Source organism: Pseudopodoces humilis, chromosome 2, assembly GCF_049639895.1.
Source record: "Pseudopodoces humilis isolate 2021_Gansu_Grassland_sample_001 chromosome 2, ASM4963989v1, whole genome shotgun sequence".
NCBI lineage: Eukaryota > Metazoa > Chordata > Aves > Passeriformes > Paridae > Pseudopodoces > Pseudopodoces humilis.
In genome coordinates this window covers 66659439-66678738 of record NC_142201.1, presented here as the reverse complement: position 1 = coordinate 66678738, position 19300 = coordinate 66659439, and the positions used below count along the sequence as shown (strand labels likewise).

General features: G+C 39.7%; 1 protein-coding gene across 7 annotated transcripts in view; it reads right to left on the bottom strand.

Annotated features, from left to right (window-relative positions):
• The window catches only part of STARD13 (StAR related lipid transfer domain containing 13), a 285456-nt gene that overhangs the window by 92035 nt on the left and 174121 nt on the right, over positions 1-19300 (bottom strand). The gene's annotated exons all lie outside the window — the stretch shown is intronic.

Below are 19300 nucleotides of genomic sequence, written 5' to 3'. Positions count from 1 at the left end.
TGTGTCAGGTTCCTTATCGCCTCCACCAATAACTTTTGAACGAATTGGCTGATTTGAAAGAGAGACAGATGGCTCAAAGGTATTAAACTCTTACAAGTTTTGTGAAAATAAGCAGCAGGGTAATGGAAAGAGAGCCTCTTAGTGGCTCACTAAAGAAAAGGCTTCGGCACAAATTCAATCCTTATTAAGCCAAAGAAAATCTGCACAAAGCTGAACCCTGATGTGCAAACTCACCACAAACAAGCCTTTGCTGGGGCTGGTGTTGAAGAACTAGTTTGTGTTATCTATTGCAAAGCAAGCATTATCTTGTTTACTATAGAAATAGCAAGCTAAATTTTTAATAAGGACACTGCTGTGGCAGTTAATATACAATGCAATGATACTCCTTAAGAGGACACCATAAGCCACAAGCCTTGCTGAACTTAACACACTGCCTAACTTTGACAGTGCATCTAAGAAAAGAGTTATATCAGTACCTAGGGCTCAGATTAAGATATTTGACATGGGCACATACATCTAACCTCACACAGCAGGTTTGGCATTAAACAAATCACACTTGGCACTTGTTGAACAGGCTCTTGAACACTCCCCCCACCACACACACATTGTCCTACAAAGAGCTGAGGTGGAGAAAGTCTGCACTTGAATCTGACAGGAAGCTTTGATCAGACAAATTAGGACAGGCTTTTATGCAGAGTTCCGGTCTCTACAGACTGTGTGTTTGATGGCAGTGTCCCTGCTGGAGACTCCTCTTCCATTATCACTCACTGCATGATGCTCAGCTTAAAAAGGACGCTGCACTTCCCAATTTTCTTGCCTATTTTGTACCACTTAATTGTTACGAGGACACTTGGAATGCTGGTATTTTAATGCTCACCTACTTTTTAATTAAATGTTATGACCCATAACTATACCAGTTTCTGAGAGCTTAGCTAAGAAAGAAGAGGCACAAACCTGTATCTAGAGCTTTAAACCATATTTCAGTCTCAAACAGGAACACATGAACAGTGCCAAAACAAACAATGGTGACATCACACAGCACTCCACTACCTGCTATAACGGTGCCCATTGGCTGCAGTGAGGAAACCTGCCATTTTGGCTGCATTTGAAGACACTGAGCACACTGGCACCTTTGTAGGCACCACCATGTAGCCTTCAGTCAGACAAACGTGCCCTCCATCAACCAAAACAGTGATAGGATTTTCTTCCTCTGGTTGCTATCATCCCATAATGGAGTTTCATACACAGAAGCAGCAGGCACAGACACTGAGAAAGGTAATTACTCTCTTCAGAGCCGAAAGAGATTCCTTCTCCTCAAGCAGGTAAATATCAGACTTCCTGGGTATGTCAGCACCACATACACTGCCAGCAGATCCCAGTTAGGGTAGGTGAGCCCAACTCACCAAAACAAATGCTTCTTGAGGCAAATAGTATCTTACATACTAGCCTCTAGTTCATCATACCTGGGTCTTCTTTCAAATTCCCACAGGGTCACTGCTTATTGACTTCTAACACTGAGGCAGCCATTCTTTGAGCCTGTGACAGTGTAGTGATGGCACCTAACTTCTGGACTGGGATGGTGTTCAAAACTTGCATCTGCATGGTTGCCTCTGGCTAACCTCAAGAGCCTTATGCAAAACTACTCAGTGGCTGTCTTAATCTCCATGAGCATGTAATCCCTTCACTGGTGCACTCCCTCCATGCCAGACATTCCAGTCTGCATGCAGCTGTGCCACACGGATTGCAACAGGCAACAGCTGCTGTCCCAGCGGTCCCTCGGTGCTCATGATCTCACCATTCCTGCCTTGGGTCACAAACCATTTTGTAATACCCCACAAATTCCTCCTAGGCTGCATCTACCCCATGTTGCAAAGAGGGCACAACCCACTACAGGATGAATGATCTGTCTCTGCGCACTGGATCTGCACCTGGCCATAGCTATAACAAACGAAAGGAGAGTGTGCACAGCCAAAGGTCTTTCAGTTACTGCATTATCCAAAAGCTTAACAGGGACAGCCACAGTGCCCCACAGTAAACTGATTTTGGATTGATTCAGGATTTACTGAAGGGTCTAAGGCCCTAGGAGCCTGCTGTGATACACTGCCTGACGTGCTGTCCTTGGGTGTCCACAGGGCAGAGCTCTCCTGCACGGGTCTGAGGTGGGACATTCACAGGTGAAACTGGCAATAAACCTTGCAGGAGAGAGGAAGGAAACAGGTGACTGACTGATGGATGCATTGTTGCTGGAGTGCTTCCAAAATTCTCATGGGCAAAGTCAGCAGTACAGAGTTTCTTGCATAGATGAGTTCCATCTCCTCTGTGGCACATGGCAGAGTTATTTAAGGCATATTGAGCATATATTATGTGTTTGTATACCTGAATTGTGCTGTATTGCACGTGTCTTGGAACATACATGGATTAGACAAGAATCCTTAATTCAGTCTACCTTCAGTGAGCTTTAATTCCACATGTATTATTACAGAGCCTAAATAACTAAAATTAAGGGAGGATGCACTCAAATGTGTGACGTGGCAGTGTGGGGCTCCCAAGCAGCCACACCCCTATGGGTATAGTCCATTCTTGAACAAGCTGTAGACAAGAAACCACAGTTGTCTAAAGGAAAAAGATCTGAGAACACATTGAATGAAGTAAATCACCATAACTCTACAAAACAAGGCAATTTTCCTGGTTCTAGTCCGGTAGTGACCCTGTAGGGTCAGGCTGTTGCCAAGAACAGCACATGGCCCCCAAGGGGACTGACTTCTAGAGGGCCATGATGAGTTCCCCTCTATCACAGAAGCTCTGTTAGTGCTGCCTTGCACTCTGTCCTGCTTTCCCAGCTGCCAGGGAATTTGTACTACAGCCTCCCCAAATGATACCACTTGGGAATGCGCTATTTTTGCTCATGAGTGTCTGCAGACGAGTTCATCTCTCTGATTTGTAAATGTGCAGCAATGAAGGCTCCCAAATATAAAACCTGTATTTTTAACTACAGTTTATACATAATAAAAACATTCCAAATCCATTATTCTTTTTAAAATTATCATCTTAAAGGCATATTTCCATTTCCATTTCCATTTTGTTTACAGAGTAGGGAGGCATAATAAGAAAAAAGGGTGAAAGGGGCAACTATACAAGCAGACTGTGCAGCCAAATTAAAATGTGCATAAACACTGAAAAAATGTCCATAAAGTTAAAAAAAAAATAAAAAAAATGTTTAGACAGCTTTTTTTTTAATGATCAGTGATCTTATGCATGCTAGAGTTCTGTCAAACATGTAAAGGCACATTGCTAGCATACTTTCATAGCAGGTTTGGAAGAGGGAGCATGTGCGTAGTGTGATAAGGAAGGGGAAAATACCAAAATGTAAATGGCAGTTGTGGAAAGTTATCTCTGTAGGCAGATGCAAAACATAGGGCCAAAAACGGTGTTTTTATTTCTTATGGTAGAGAGTGATAAGGCAAGTAAGTAAAGCAAACAGAGGAGAAAAATCAGACTAGTAGATAAGCAATTAAATCAAGAGCTTAGACCTGTTCTGAACCTCTGCATTTCCCAAACATGCTCAAAGAGCACTATGATATTACTGGCACATTGCAGCCTCCTACCTGCTGATTCACATGAGGTCCAATATTTCACTTTATGAATAATGCCAGAAGAATCTGGCTTTTCTCTTCCTAAGCACTGTATGCTTTGCCTGTGCTGATCTCTCTTGAAATGTCAACTTTACATTTCCAATATCCACAAAGAAATTTTTAATAAAAAGATACGATCTGCATTTCAGAATGAGACCTTTAAATCCTTTAGCCCTGCCAGTTTCTAGGGAACTTTTGTTAAGAATGAAACACCCTGTTTAATAACTGCTTTCCAATAGTAATCAAGAGAGTTGCAAACATCAGTGGACCACAGATAACAAAGGCAGTACAATCTAGGCAAGGGAAAAAGGAATTTTATCCAGGATTCTTGTAAACAAATGTGAACAACAATTTAAAATAAGTTCTGCATGTAACCCTGCCATATTTTAATTAGATTTCCAACTAAGATACTCTGAAATGTCTATTTAAAATAATTCTGCTGAGTTATGACATAAGGACACATTAGAAATGTGCAAACAAATCCAATACACCCAGCTGCTTTTTTGCCTTTCTCTGCATTGCTTGTGCAGCTAGAGTCTTTGCTGTTAATTCAGTAACACTGCTGATTGACATTAAACAGAGCTGTCCCACTCCTCACTACACATTCTTACCACCTACCTTGTAATAAAACCATACAAGCACAATCTTTTGGGCCAATGACCTGAACAAGTCATCCTGTAGTCACACTTTTACCAGCCTGGATACAAAGGAGGGAAGTGGCCGGAAACAAAACCAGCCCCTTTGGCAAGAATGTGCATTTCAGCTAGATTACATGTCCAGCGACACTGCCCAGAGCCAGGGCTGAGCAGTGAGCTGCTCCCTTCTCCAGAACAGCACCCAGGTTACAGCCAATGCTGCAGAAATAAGCCCCAGGCCTTGCCCCACTCACTCTGAGAATCCAATCCAGACTGGTGCCAGCACAAGAAATTTCATCCAGGTTTTCAGTGGAGATAATTTTGGTTAGAGTTTCAGTTCAGTTTTAAGAGGTGTTATGTGGTGTAGTTTTTATGTAAGATCAAGGATTTCCCCCAGGGTCCTCCATGCCAGCTACTGGCCCTGACTGATACCTCCTCTCTGATGTGCAGAGATGTTATGCACCTCACTGGTGCCACATCTGTCACCTACTGCCATGCCTGTATCCTTGCCAGTTCCTTTGGAAAGAGCTGTAGGTGAAAGGCCCCATGAAATAAACAATATTTTAGTGCCAGTATGCTTTTTTAAGTGTGTCTTTCTGTTCTGGCAAGGCAGTGTGATCCAGTGTGCTTGAACACAGTGCTGGGGACTCTGGAACTGTAACTCTGGTTTTGCTGCTCGGCTGCCATCTGAACTCCATCAAAACCTCTGAGCTTTGCTGTGTCCATTTTCTGGTCTTCCAATTGCAGTAGTAGCTACAGATTCCAATTTACAGAGATGCTACCAGAATTTCCTAAGGCTTCTGAACACCTGTCACTTCTGCTTACCTCAAAGGTTTCAAATGGTCTGAGGAGGAGGGTCAGGGAGATTCAAAAAAACACATCTTTATGGTCATGCTTTACTTCAAAAGCGCCACTTATAAAAATGGTAAGCTTAATTATTTCTGCTAGCCAGTGGGAACTTTTTACAGTTTTTGATGTGGTACAAAACATACCAATTGAGAAGAGACTACTAAAGTTTTCAAGGTTTTCCAGATACAGAATCACAGTGGACTCCTTATAATCTAAAGTCCTTCAGGCTTTTTGAAGTCAAAATATTTTAAAGCAAATACTTCAGAAATCCACTTTTTTTTTTTTTAATGAGTGATTTACTTTATTAGTAAAGCAAATAAAACTACTTATCTGGCTAAGCTAATTCCTGCAGTTCAGCTATTCTGATCATATAAAGATATCTGTGATAGTCTTTGGCCTTCTAAATGTTTCCTAGAAAGAGTAAGCAATTTTTTTTAATATGTTTGTTTTCTGGGACTTTTTTTCTTCCTCTACTGATAGGAATTGGGACAGAGGATATTAAAAATATTTGAATATTTTTATATCAATTACTAGAAGCCTATTTTTAGCTCCAAACTCTTCTGTCTTCATAGGACTAAAAATCTGTGTACATTCTTTTTTTTATGTGTACATCCCTGCAGTAGACCTGCATTTACTTGCCCTCCTTTACCTGAGTCATATTTGTAACCCTGGATAGATAATGGCAGTTTAAATACAGCTATCCGTTGCCTGGGGCAAGACTAAGAGTCAGAAGGCAGGGTGAAAAACAGCTTCTGATTCAGCATCCCTAGATAATTTTGGTGGACTCCTCCATCTCCTGCATTAGTGACAACAGTGACCTACCTACCTTGTCTGTCTCCTTACCCCTCATTTCCCTTATATTTGATCTCCGTTGTGCCTTGTTCAGTTGCTCTGCAGATGTGGCCTCACCTCATGCTGTACATTGGAAATAAAGATACTGCGAGGGTGGAGCAGACCTGCTGCTCCCCTCTTATCTCACCCTGTATCTCTTCTTTGCTCCAAATTTTCTTAGACTAATCTGCAGCTCCTCAGGCTGAGATAAAACAATTTGATTCAACCGGCATCAACTCATTGGAATTGACTGAATACACATTAACAACTCACTAAGACAAATCACAAATAAACAAAGCTACAAAGTTAGTTTATTTTTCTCTGCTTTCATCCTATTTTCCTTTTAAAGACTGCAGAACCACAGGTTAGTTTCAGTCAATGAATTATGGATCCAGTACCATGTATGCTACAGAACTGGAAGGTTTACTGAGACTGAATTTGCAGCATAGTGCTTATGGAACAGATCAATGAAAATGGAGGTCCTGGTTCAATTTTCTGTGCTGATGTATAGTTATTATTTTATATAAAATTGAAGCTGACAGAATTTACAAGTGAGAAGGGTTTACTGTTGCTTATGCCATAGGAATGTGGGCAAGATCTTCAACGTGGGTTGTTCATAGACACAGCATTAAGTACACCATAACCCATGGGCTGTTAGGGACTAGTTAGGGAAGGAGACAGAGCAAGGAGGCTTGTCTTTGTCTCCCACCGCATCCTTACAGCCAAACCAGGTAAGTGAAGGATAGATTACATGGATGACGAATGGTGAGACCATTTGTACTTGTGGACCACATGCCGGTCTCACAGTTTGTGCTCAGCAGTACAAAGTCCAGCGCATCGTTGGTTACTGTTGGTATCTCTGAGGCAATGATACTGGGGTGATACTGTTAAATGTCTTTAATAACAACCTGGATGATGAAATAAAGTACACTCTCGGCAAATCTGTGGATGATACCAAACTTTGGAGGAGTGGCTGAGATGCTGGAGAGCTGCTCTTCAAAGTGACCTTGACAGGCTGGAGGAATTGGCTGACAGGAACCTCATACATTCCACATAAATCCTGCATCTGGGATGCAATAACCCTCTGCAACCAGGCAGACTGGGGCTAGCTGGACAGGAACAGCCCTTGCAGAAAAAAACCTCCTTCAGGGTTCTGCTGGCAACAAACTGAAGATAAATTTGCCCTTTTGGCCAATGATACCACCCTCACACTAGGCTAGTGCGTTAGGAAGAATGTAGCCAGCAGATCAAGGTATATGATTTCTTTTTTATTATCCCCACTTGTGAAACTACAGGCTACTCTGTTCATTTTGGGGTTCCCCAGCAGAAAGACATCATGGGCATATCACAGCAAGCCCAGCAGAGGGCTGAAGCACTTGAATGAAGACCAGCAGAGCAGAGTTTGTTAACCTTAAGAAGAAAAGGCTAGGAGAGCTAATTGGTGGCTTCTTCTACAAGAGGAAAATGAAGTCAGGGTCTTTTTAGAGGTACACAACTGTAGGATGAAAGGCAACAGAAACAAGGTTGCAGAATTTTAAATCAAATTAGACATAAGAGAAAAGTTCATCATAAAGGTGGTCAAATAACATCACAAGTTGCCCAGAGCACATGTGGAAGTTGCGTATCAGTCCTTGGAGAACTGAAAGCTAAACCTGACAAGGTCCTGAGCAACCTGATTCAGCTGTCTCTGCTCTGAGCAGGAGCTGGACTGGGCGACCCCCCAGTGTATCGTCCAACCTAAATAATTCATTGATTCTGTAAAATTCTCAGTCTTGTTGCCTGGGCAATTCTTGTACATTGAAGTTTTGGAGGGTTTAGGATGTTTCAGTGAAGCGGACATATCAAATGAGAAATCATGGCTTCTGAACATGAGACTACAATCAGGATTGTTTCTTGCACTTAGTGATGCTACTGTGATGCTCCTGCATGTATTATTTTTATGAAAATTAGAGCTATTTTGTTTCAGGACAGTATTTTTCTCTGCTGAGGATCTGAACTCTGGGTCTCCAAGACAGCAAAGGAATATGTGCCTTACCCAGCTGGTGTGAAGTCATTGTGCAACCATACTGACACAGCCTGAGTGAATGTCACCTGAGTCCCACTTAAAACTAGAACCTGAACTGTATTTCAGTAGATTGCAGTTTGATTAAAAACCAGACTGGGTGAAAACTCGAGTCCAAAAGTCAATAGTCATTTCAGTGAAATAGAATTATGTGGAGTCTCATGCATATTTTTAATCCATATTAAAAAACTTCAAATGTCAAGAGTCCAGTCTGCTGAATGTAACATTTCCCTCCAGGTTACGCCTCAGAATGGAAACCAACAAATCTCTGTCAGTCTCTCATGTGATCAAGAAATGGTCTAAAATTGCCTTGCTGCCAACAACACATTTTACAGATTGCCTGATATTTTTGTACTTTTTCAGTGCAAAATAAAAATAGATCATAGAGAATATAAGGTAATAAAAAATTGAGTTAATCACAAATTTTCCATTTTAGAAAAGATGCAGGCTCAAGATACATTGAGAAAAAAAATCTATCATACCTATGTGTCTTTCTAAACATTTCTGAAACATAAATGTCGCATGTATTTATTGGTGTCTCAGACTGAAGAGTACACTAGTGCCATTAAAAAACAAACCCTGGTAAGTTACACAATAAACAGAATTGCAGCATCTGATTTGACAACTGCCACTGCCATAAAGATCTCCGTTTCCGCTAATAAAAGGATGACATGTAAAGATTTTTGCTAAAATCAGCAAATTAATTTGTAACTTTTTAATTGCTATAAAGTTTCAGTAATTGTTACTCATAGGTGGGAAGTCAAATTTTACACTTACAGAAATGTTAAAACCATGACAACAGGGAATTTGATTATTTTTAGTGAATTGTTAAAAGAGCACCGTAGTTCAATATTTTAAACTCCTGGTACAAGCTATTTGCACCTTTTAAATATTAATCCTGGTTTTAAATAATTTTCTTATAGCTTAAACAAAGAAGCAGACCTAAATTCAGTATGAATTACATCAGCAGTTAAATATCTAACAAGAAATTAACATCACTATAAATCTATTTTACATTTTACAATGATTATTTAGGACAGCTGAGCCTCATATATGCTGAAAGAGTATGTCAGCATACAGCAGCTGCTGATAATAACCAGCATGTGTTGGCAGGAGCTTTTTGTTTTCTGAAGATAATTAAAACTTGCTATAGTTTTCCAGCTGCTACAGAGTCAATAAGGAATACTTTAAAAAAAATGAGTGGCACATTTTTGATTCACTTTAAATAGATTGTGGCTATGTCTACTGAATATTCACTAAAAACAATTATTCTACAATTTTGGGTTTTCATGAGTTTTACAAAAAACAAGCTAAGTTGTTTTCAAGTTTCAACCAGAAAACTTTTAACTGTCAGCTTCAGGTGCTCAAGGGGAAGAAAAGCATTCTGGTACAGAAATGTTTTGCTGAACAAGAAAGGCTACTCACTCAACTACTTGTGTCCTTAAAATTTCTGTGTACTATATATTCAGATTGTATTTTATAAGTTCTCTTTACTGGTCTTGGCAGTTTTTTTGGAAACTTTCTGTTCTTAGAAACATTTGCAGGCACCATGGAGCTGTAAAAAGCCTTTCCAGTGTGGGAGTCAGTGGCTCAGCAGAGCTGCCTTGAAAATGCCAAAAGCTTTGTATCGATCCTCACTGAAGGCTTGAGATGGGGGATTTCCCAGGATTTTAGACCACAGTCTTCCTCCAGCTTTCACATAACTTCATACCTGGTGGTGGGTGAAAACTGTCTTCCTGCTTGTTCAACAACTTTTAGACCCCATGCCCAACAAGAGTCCAACAGCAATACAGCAACTTTCTTAACCAAAGTCTTCCACAGAAATGGTCCAAAACACAACCTTCTAGAACAATGCAACTTCAAAGGTCTGAGACACTTTTGAGTAACAAATAATAACTTAGCTGAGTAAACTTAGCTGAGTAACCTAAGTAACCTCTCCTTGAAGCTGTCATTGCTGGTGGCTTTCCATGAGCACTGGTGGAAACTGGTTCGTACTCTCCAGCTAAAAAGATAAACCAAGCAACAGAAAAGGAACTAAATTTCCCACAGTGGTAGTCCAGTTCTCTCACCCATCTGGATTCATCCAGAATCTGTGGATGTCAGAGGTCAGATTACAGCCCTGAAATATGGATCATCCACTTTGTCAGTCTTAAAATAGACTTTCAGTACCCAATATTAGAGAAAGTAAGTATTACTGAAATAAAACATAATTTATTTTTTTCTTTAGCAACTGAAGTTGTTTCCTTTTAAACTTCAGAGGCCAGGACTAATGAATTAATCTTCAGATAAGAGGCCACTCGAAATAATAAGACTTTCAGCAAATAACACTGCCATTATACGCCAGGGAGCTGAAACGCCTATTATGCAGTTCAGTAAAAACTCTGAAGACACAAAGCATTTGATATGACTGGCAGCAGCACTGTCTAAAAATAGCTCTGCATAAAAGGGAATTAAAATGTCACTAGAAATCTCTTCCTTCCTTCAGAAGCTGCTGGTAAATAGACCTTTCTTAGTCTGAACTGACAGTTGCCCCATGGGCAAGTGCAAGGGCAGCCCTTCACCTCTTGCTGGCACCCATGGCCCTTCGGTGAGGATGTCAGGGCTGTGAGCTGCTGGGGAAGGATGGCCTCAGGAGTGAACTGCAGCCACTATCTCCCCAGGTAGCACCACTGATGCGATGTCTGATCAGCCACCACCGCGATGAAGACAGCTCCAGCTTTCAGCATGAAGCACTGGATGAAGATAGAGCAATCCTGGCCATGAATCAGTGCCTGTATTATTTGATCCAGGCTACAGCACTCAGGCAGTAGTATGAAATGCAGCTTTTGCTGACATGGCTCAAGTTTTGGCAAGGGTGTCTAGTTTTAATGCAGAATCAGCAGTAAATGATAAAGTTTTGGAAAAAGTATTCTGATTGATATCTCAGTCTGTTAATTTGGAAGGAGCTTTTCAGACAGATATAGACTGATGCTTGCTGAATTTAAGAGACTAGAAACTTCTCATAACTGGATAAGACCTAGGCAGACTGCCACACTTTTAACAAAGTGAAGCTGATAGAATGGCAGTTTTAAAATGTCCTCAGAAATATATATAAATATAGCTGTAGAAATGAAAAGAAAAAGGAAAAAAATGTAAAGGACTTACTTCCTCACCCTCTGTGCCAAGCCCTAACTTTTGGATTTTACATTATTCCCTTCAGATAAATGTTTGCAGGAAGAGAAAGCCATTACCTCTGAAGTTACAAAATGATTAGATATTCAGCTGCCGCCATCAGATGCAATTAAAGACACAAAACCTAGATTCATCCTGCAGAACACTGAAGTTTGCCAAATGTATTATGAAAAAGCTACATTGTGTGGCTCTGAGAGTCTTGTCCTGTCCAGACTCTCACTCCTGTATCAGTTGAGAACTAGGGAAAATGAAACATTCTGTGTTTCCTGAAGCTGAAGCGATGGAAAAGGACCGTGCCTTTCATGCGAGTCCTGCCCTTGTGCCATCTGAGTGTTGACAGAGACACTGCTTCCTCCTCAAATCTAGAGTCATCTTGTGTCTTTGGTCCCTTTTCAATTCTTGGATCTTTTGGAAAGACACTTGATGATACTGCAGTTATTTGGATCAGCAATATGATCTCATTATTTGGAATGGCTTTTGCAATTTCTGACCTTACACAGATTTGGGATACTGATTTCAAAATAAGAAGGATGGGGTTGTGGTTAGCTAATATGAACTGTCTGTTTCACAGTAGGATATAATGAAAATTACTTAAGTACTTGGCTTTTTTAACAGAATTTATTTCTGCATTTTTCAGGAATGAAAAAGCGCTTCATGACAGGATACATTTACTTTTATGTACTTCCATCAGAAACTTCAAGCATTAAAAATTGCATTACCTCTTTTGGGGGCTAATACTACAGAAACTTTAATACTGGATATTTAGACCTAGTAAACAAGGTTTCTCCTCATTTTGCACCTTCTGTGGCAGCAGCAAGAGGGGTTACAATTACACGGCCAAATGAAACACAGACTGATTGTTGTTTTTTGGTCATGTCCTCACTACCTATAACTAGTCCTCTCTGAGACTTAGTCTGAGCTGAGCCAGCTGGAGAAGCCCAAAACAGAGTCAGAGAATCTGCTCAGCAGCCCAGGGGGTACTTCAAGCTCACCTTCCATCTCTATTATTTAGCAGCACAAAAAATGCCCACTCAGACTCAGAAGGCCATTTTACTGTTGTACCAACACAGGAACATGGTGTGTTAACCTGATATCTGCAAGCAGGAATTTCTGGATAATAATGTGAAAAAATGGACATTGAGGTAATTGGCCCAAAGGACACATGCAGTAAGGAAGGGGGAAGTGTTGTCAGAGATCTGGGGAAAAACCACATGGTTCAGCATGTGCTGGGGGGGTTTGGAGAAGCAGCAGTTCCTTGCAGAGAAGTGTTACACAGGAGTAAAAGCTGTACCACCATCCTCACTTTCCAACCCATTCAGAAGTAAAAGCTTTATTGCCTTTTCTTAAAGCTCAGGGTGCCAAATTTTCCTGCAAATGATTCCAGGAAGGAAGCTGAGAAATCTCCCAGAAAATGGCAGGTCTGGTGGGCGCCGGATGCCATCGGGTGTGTGTTTGTGACTAAAGAGGATAAAAACTAGAATTAATTTAGAGATTCCAAGTTGAATTTATTGCTCTTGTCCATAGTTCTAAACCATTCAAGTGGTGGAGGACTAGAAACACGCACAGCAAAATCAATAAAATAAACAAACCATGAAAGACACTAGTGACGCATTAAGGGGGAAAAAAATCAGATAACCTTTAGGCCATTGGGACTAAAGGATGGAGATGACAATAAATATACAGAGATTTTGGTTCCAAATCCTGAAAACTTTGCTCACACAAACAGATCACAATCCAATTAAAAGGAAGCACAACTATTGCCAAAGGCCTGTAACATCTAGGTCATTAAAACAATACCAGTTGACATTATTAGGATGTATTATTTTGCTCCTTTAGCACAGGGGAAGATTCATCTGAATAAGTAGCAGGGCTGAGTCCTTCTTTGGCAAAGGGCTTGGACTGGAAAGCAAAACATCTGGTATGTTCCAGGCAGACAGTTTCCATGCCTGGCAGATGGTATTTACTTAAGACGTACTGCACAGCCCATTATTTTAAACCAAGTTACTTCGCTGAGTTTACCTAACTTATCACAAGGATAGAAACTTTTGTTCATCTCTGTGTCTCTATTAGCCAAAATCCCATGTATTCTGAACTGCTATGAAGTGATTGTTTTCTCCCAGCAGAATTAAACTCAGTCCTGTAACAAATGAGAGGCAAAAACCCAGAAGATGTTTTCAAACTGAGTCACACACATCCTTTTCAGCCAAGCCATAATACTCCCAAGTCCTCTGAATCATAGTGTCTGCTCTTCAACAGCTTCTAAATAGTCCAGCTCAAGGTGCTCGAGCCCTCCTCTCTCCCACCATATTATGGTATGCTCAGCTGACCCATGAAACTGAACCTGAAAGTGGAAACTCCTCAGGGTTTTTAAGCCAAAAGTGAACCACAAGGCACAAAGATGAGGGTTTTCTGACTTTCTCACATTTATAGATCTATAAAATGAGCATAAATAAGAAATCACACAACTAGTATGTACTGGATCAAGCTCACAGGACATATAATTCATCCTTTTACCCTCAAAAGCAGCTATTAAAAGGTGTAACAAACTCAACTATGGACAATTGGTTAATAACCTAGTAACAAGGGTCTTGTTTGCTCAGTCCCTCAGGCACTAATCCAAACATATGTGATGCTCTATATGAAACAGCTCATATATTTCTTTAAGTGCAATTAATCATCTGAGAATATCATATGATAGGAGTAAGAGAAAAAAAAAATGATGCTGAGGAACTTTCAATGACTACACAGCTTGCACAGGAGTAAAAATTAGAAGTACATAACTATCTCTTGCCAAGAAATAATAGTATCTGTCTAGAATGTAAAAATGCAGATTTTTTTAATTAACATTCACAGTGCTCATGGTACAAATACTGCACTTTATTTTCACAGATTTCTGTATAAATATGGATATAAGAAACTGAGTAACAAAAATGCCATGTACATGTTCTCTTAATTAATCTACTTTTGTAAGTAATTTCCGTTTTACCTCTGTTATGTAGCATTTTATATGCCACAGTGACTTATCACTTCTTCTAAATTTAAACTAATTCCCCTTCTGGTTATTACTACTCTAGTGATTCATTTATTGAGCATAAATCTTGCATTTATTGGCTTAAGTGTCTTTTAACACTACTGTCTCTACTTATACAATGGGGTTAATATGAAATTCAGTCTCCTCCATGATCAATACAGATGAGATATAGCACAACTACAGCTGTTCATTTCACAATTTCAAAACAAGAAAGCCTCAAGTTAAGATTTCACCTTGACTGAAATCTGCTTTCAGTGAAATTGAGAGCAAAAGTCTCCTAACTCATAAGAAGAGCCAAGATTTACTTTTTGATTTCCAACCTGCATGTATCAGCTGAAGTGCCCCTGACACTTTGTGGCTGTGAACCTTTAAGGTCAGAAATAGCCACTATTATTGAATCCAATCTCCAGTACCACACAGGCCACTTCTAGTTACATATCACAGAGCTATTTCCAGATATCTTCAGTTTTTGATCCATTTTTGCTAGGTAGTGGCTCCAGTGAATGTTTCTCCGTTTTATATGTCCAGTTGTTTATGAAGAACATATTTTTAAAACTTTAATTATCTGGACTGCACTCTTATACACCAATGTTTATTTTTTTTAGTATAAACACATCTCAGGGCACTCTTGGCTTATAAATACCTTTAGGGATGCTCACATTTTTTGTGTTAAAGTTTCACAAATACTTCAAACATTTCAGAGAACAAGTATGTAATAAAAGTGTTTTTAAGAAAAATCCTATTATTTAATTGAAGATCTCCAGTTTATCCAAGTCTAGATCTAAGGACCTGAGGAAAGAGCATATAAGGAAGAAAATATGATGAAGAAACTTCAGGTGGCATACGGGCTCAGTTTCTAAGGGACCTTAAAGAGTGTTTGAAACAACCAACCCAAAGATGCCTCTGCTGTGAGCACACACCTGTCCCACCTGTATCTGACAGTGGAGAGGGATGGACCATGTCCCAGCTGAGGTCTGCAAAGCAGCTCTCCAGCTGAAGATGTTCCTCGTGGTGCTCCAGGCAACCCCAGCCCCTGTTCTGTCCTCTCCTGCGTGCCTGGGCTGGAGTGCAGACACAGAAGCACCACAAGAGGAGGCACCAGGGGCTGAAAAGTAGTTACAAACTGCTGCTGCCCTGACTTACCAGCTTATAGGCTCAGGAGGCAGCAGACCACCAGCACTGGTCAGAGATGACATAAGTGAGGGTGTTGGTATCGTTACCACCAAGGCTGAATCTTGTTGGTTAATCTTTCATTTTCCTGTGTTCAGTCAGTGAGGTTTAAACATATGCAGGTAAAGTGGCCAGCATCCAGAACATAAGAAAGGCTATGGTTCAGGTTGCCTCAACAACTGTATTTTGTCCTTTTTGTATGTCTGACCAAACTCATGGTCTTTAATTTTTTAATTGTATCCCACTTCCCATCCCGTAATCCACACCTGTGTGCATACACAGGAATTTGATGTAGGCTTTTGTAATGCAGACTATGACATTTTCACCTACATGACTTCCCTGCTCTCCTCAGGAATATGAGAGTGTATTATCTATTATGGTACAATAATCATTGAAATTTAAGTCACTTGAATTGCATAATTTTTTCCGAGTCACTTATATACCTCTGTAACATTTTCCACAAATTCTACTCATGCTTAGAAAAAGAGAATTAAACACCTTGAACTAACTACGAAGGGAAGAATATATGACAGAAAAGTGCATTTATCTGCACTTTTAAAACTCACTTGAACCAGAGGAACCCAGGTGAACCAAAGGTAATAGTAGACATACAAAATCAAAACTGAAATTGCAACACATAAGAGTGTATATAAACATCTGTATATAAGAGTATATAAGAGTGTATAAAGTGTATATAAGAGTGTATAAAACATCTGCTGAGCATTGAATGGAGAGTTTGCCTTGAAAAGCTGAAAGTCTGATTTAATATCGCTCCATTGAACAATTTTCCTCAACTGTTCTTGCCTGTGGACATAAACTGAGACATATCACAGAACATTACACACTGTGGGCAGGAATTTACTCACTGAGAATAGGAATTTTTCTTATTTCCATTTGTTTCTTCATATCATTGTCTTACTGAACAGGCAGGCTAAGAATCTAATTTTACTGTAGATGAAAGGGAACATTTCTTTACCAGCCTGTCTAAGCTGGGGCAGATGTGGCTTCATTCACCTTGACTTACACTCTACCTGTACTGCACAGTCAATGTCTTCAATTTAACATTTTCAGGTTAAGGCCTTAATTCTTCCTTACTTTTTACCTACAGCTACTTTTTATATCTTCTGTTCTGCACTGAGTTTAGCCATGTACTGTGAAAGAAATAACAACTTTGTGACTCATGTAATATAAATTCTTGAAAGTCACCACCTTATTTATTTAAAGAAAACATGAGTAATCGTTAATGAATTCTCATACAGTTACTGCATACAAAGTTTGAATAAATACCTCAGACCCAGCATGCTACACCCTGTTCCTTTATGCTGAGGCATGTGTTCCCTTCAGTATGGAAACTAACGGGCTTATGAGGGAAAGGGAATCATCAAAAAGATCGCGTTTTGAAATTACCTGTTTAATATCAAACAGATAATTACCACTCACATTCACAGGTCACCTCATAATTCTGTCTCAAGGAGTTGGTGGTGTACATGACCCAAATATTTAGGACTTTCAAAGTATGATCTGATTGAAATAACAGTCTGGTTCCTGTCATGTCCCTTGTGGTGATTTCTTTTTAGAAATGATGAAATAGTATAATTCCTCTAATGACTCATTTAGCTTATTTTTAACTAACACCAAAGGAAAATACAAAGGAAATAGTCTTGAGAAAATTTGTTTTTTCAAGGAGGAAGAAAAGCTGTATTGTGGTATGATAGAGTAAATTAGCATAGTTTAGAACAGTACATGCAGCTAATGACTGAAAAGCCAGCAGTATATGCAACACCTTGTGTCACACTGCATTACTGACCAGGAATGGCAGCTTTGACTGCTTTATACATTGTGAATTGGATATACTGTGATTTTGTAAAATATTCCTTTCATTAAGGAAAAAAAAAATTACCTGATATAACAATCTTACTTTAGGTGCCTCCAGTCTGAAAACAAGTAAGTGAAAAATAACTGGGTAAGAAGTAGAGAGCAGGTATTCGAACAAGCCTCAGGGCAGCTTAGCACTTAAACATGTGGGAGATCTGTTTTCAGCAAAGCAATTAACAAGGCAGGATTCACCATTCCAGCAATCTTAAAATGCAGGCTGGATCTTTATCTAAACATATGCTATAATTCAAATTATTAGATTGGAGAGGTGCTAACACAAGAATTGGGGTAGCTATGGTCAAATACTTTGTCTTAAGGACCTTAAAATGTATGACTCAAAGATATACAAATTCAAGCAATTAAATAATGATTTACATGCTTTATTCAATTGGATGACTGAAAGCAAGTTTTGGTTCTCATCTTGCATCTCCTAATATAGTTTTCAATATATTATTGATTAGTTTCTCTGTGGCACTCTGCTAGCGATGAATCCCATCTGTTAATGGGGTAAAACTCATTTCCCTCTAAAAGCACAGACTCAAAACTCCACCGATTTTAGAGTACTCTTCCAGTACCCTCTGGGAAAGGGATGGGGACTGATCCAGTACCCTCACACTGCTTACAGACTGAACAAAACAAGCAGAGAGGCTGACATGCTCACCCAATAAAACTTCGTGAAAGTCTTGTGAGGGATTGTTTGATCTAGGTTTTTCATCTAGAGTGTAAAGTAGAAGTTTCAAACTGAGCCATATTAGCTAGGCTTAGATTTTCTGGTATTGCTAGCACAACTAACTGTATCAAAACTATTTATCATTACTTGAGGCACTGTAGAAAAAAATGTGTGCCTTGGTTTTGCACTAGATGCGTGTCTACCTGCATATGGGCTTATAGATAGAAATCAGCATCTATCTGCACATATAATTTCCTTACTGCTAATGAACTGACACTTGTCCGACAGTGGATCCTGTCCCCAGCTTCCACAATAAATGAAATGAAGGAAGCAACAATGCATTTATTCTTAGTGACTCAAAATACATAAATATTTTATAAACTGAGCAGTAATATACATCACATGATCAAGGTACTATACAAATGTAATTCCCACAGGTCTGTGTAGAACAGGTTGGAAAGCTGTAAAAGAGAAGCAGAGGTCATTGACCACAGACTGACCATCCATCCAACAAGATGCAGGAAGAAAAGTTACAACTTTGAAACTCCTCACCATACTGCTTCTCCAAAGTCTCAGCACCACTGGCTGGTTTTGGCAGCCCTGGCTGTCCTGGACAGATTACAGGTTACAAGAGGGAATGTTAAACAGCACCATGACAGGTAGAAGAGGTGTGTTAATCCACCACATCCTCAGTTAATGCTGTTTGAACACTAAGTTGGTACTAGCACTGCACCCAAAACGTTTTCAAATAAACCTGTAGAGAAATAAATTACCCTTTCTTTCCATTCAATCCAGGCCATACACTGGGTATGCAGAATGACATCATATCCTTCCTGAAATCAGAGCTGCAGTGAGGACCAGTATCCTTCAAACACGACCAGTTCCTGAGACTGCCTTGCAAACAACCACGTTTTCCTAATTGCCACAGAAACTATCTTTTTCATCTTTTTAAACCTGGCCAAAGAATTAAGCATTGTTTTCTTTATAAATGCAATAAAATTTCATCACTATATTCTGTACTTCTGCCAGAGTTTGACAGCTAGAGATGTAAAGAATCCCCCTGGAAAGCAACACACAGAAATAGCCACTCCATTTAACTGCTGCTGGTCAAAACCTCACACCAACTGATGTGATATTTGCCACATAAGACAGTAAATGATGTTATCTCTATACCTGCCTCTAGTTAGCAGAATCAAACCCCTTTTTTGCAAGCTGTCCATCATCATCAGGATTTTTCTTTTTTCAACATGACATTTTCTTGCATCCACTTTGGAAGCTGGTGTTCTTGAAAACATGATTCCATACAAAACCATAATCAATACAAAACTATGTATTGATTTGCTTTTTAATCCAGAAAAATCGGTACAGTTGGTT